At 51.4% G+C, this 1,363-nt stretch overlaps 1 protein-coding gene across 1 annotated transcript in view; it reads left to right on the top strand.

Moving 5' to 3' along the window:
• The window catches only part of DOPEY2 (dopey family member 2), a 139,652-nt gene that overhangs the window by 58,913 nt on the left and 79,376 nt on the right, over positions 1–1,363 (top strand). The window lies entirely within an intron of this gene.

The raw sequence follows: 1,363 nt of genomic DNA, 5'->3' as shown, positions 1-1,363 counted from the left end.
GCTGGGCGTGTTGGCGGGTGCCTGTAGTCCCCGCTACTCTGGAGGCTGAGGCAGGAGAATGGCGTGAACCCAGGAGGCGGAGCTTGCAGTGAGCTGACATTGCGCCTCTGCAGTCCAACCTGGGTGACAGGGAGACTCTGTCTCAAATAAATGAGTGAATGAATGAATGAATGAATGAAATTTGTGGCCGGGCACGGTGGCTCATGCCTGTAATCCTAGCACTTTGGGAGGCCAAGGCAAGTGGATCACGAGTTCAGGAGTTTGAGACCAGCCTGGCCAAGATGGTAAAACCCTATCTCTACTAAAAATACAAAAATTAGCTGGGCAAGGTGGCGCGTGCCTGTAGTCCCAGCTACTTGGAAGGCTGAGGCAACAGAATCGCTTGTACCAGGGAGGTGGAGGTTGCAATGAGCCAAGATTGCGCCACTGCACTCCAGCCTGGCGACAGAACGAGACTCCATTCAAAAAGAAAAGAAATTTGCGGCCGGGTATGGTGGCTCATGCCTGTAATCCCAGCACTTTGGGAAGCTGAGGCAGGTAGATCACCTGAGATCAGGAGTTCAAGACCAGCCTGGCCAACATAGTGAAACCCCATCCCTACTAAAAATACAAAAATTAGCCAGGCATGGTGGCGCATATCTGTAATCCCAGCTACTTGGGAGGCTGAGGCAGGAGAATCGCTTGAACTCAGGAGGTGGAGGTTGCATTGAGCTGAGATCGTGCCATTGCACTCCAGCCTGGGCAACAGAGTGAGACTCCGTCTCAAAAAAAAAGAAATTTGCTACCATATCAGTTCACTTTAAGGTCTACATCTGCTTATGTGAGCCCTACCCCAGGGAAAAGATCCCATCTCTTCCATTGGATTGCAAGCCTAAGAATGTCATTTCAGTGCTCCAGGTGTACCTGCCTCCTGGTAGCTGTTTGCAGAGAACAAGAAAGCTGAGGGCTGGCTGGGTACAGTGACTCACGCCTGTAATCCCAGCACTTTGAAAGGCCGAGATGGGCCTCACTTGAGGTGAGGAGTTCGAGACCAACCTGGCCAATATAGTGAAACCCCATCTCTACTAAAAATATAAAAATTATCCAGGTATGGTAGTGCATGCCTGTAATCCTAGCTACTCAGGAGGCTGAGGCAGGAGACTCACTTGAATCTGGGAGGCAGAGGTTGCAGTGAGCCGAGATCACGCCACTACACTCCAGCCTGAGTGACAGAGCAAGAGTCTATTTTAAAAAAAAAAAAAGAGGCCGGGCGCGGTGGCTCAAGCCAGTAATCCCAGCACTTTGGGAGGCCGAGGCAGGCAGATCACGAGGTCAGGAGATCGAGACCATCCTGGCTAACCCGGTGAAACTCCGTCTCTACTAA

The sequence above is a fragment of the Colobus angolensis genome, unplaced genomic scaffold (genome assembly GCF_000951035.1).
Source record: "Colobus angolensis palliatus isolate OR3802 unplaced genomic scaffold, Cang.pa_1.0 Scaffold300, whole genome shotgun sequence".
In the NCBI taxonomy this organism is placed as follows: domain Eukaryota; kingdom Metazoa; phylum Chordata; class Mammalia; order Primates; family Cercopithecidae; genus Colobus; species Colobus angolensis.
Note: the sequence above shows the minus strand (reverse complement) of the source record. Positions and strands in the feature narration are given on the sequence as shown.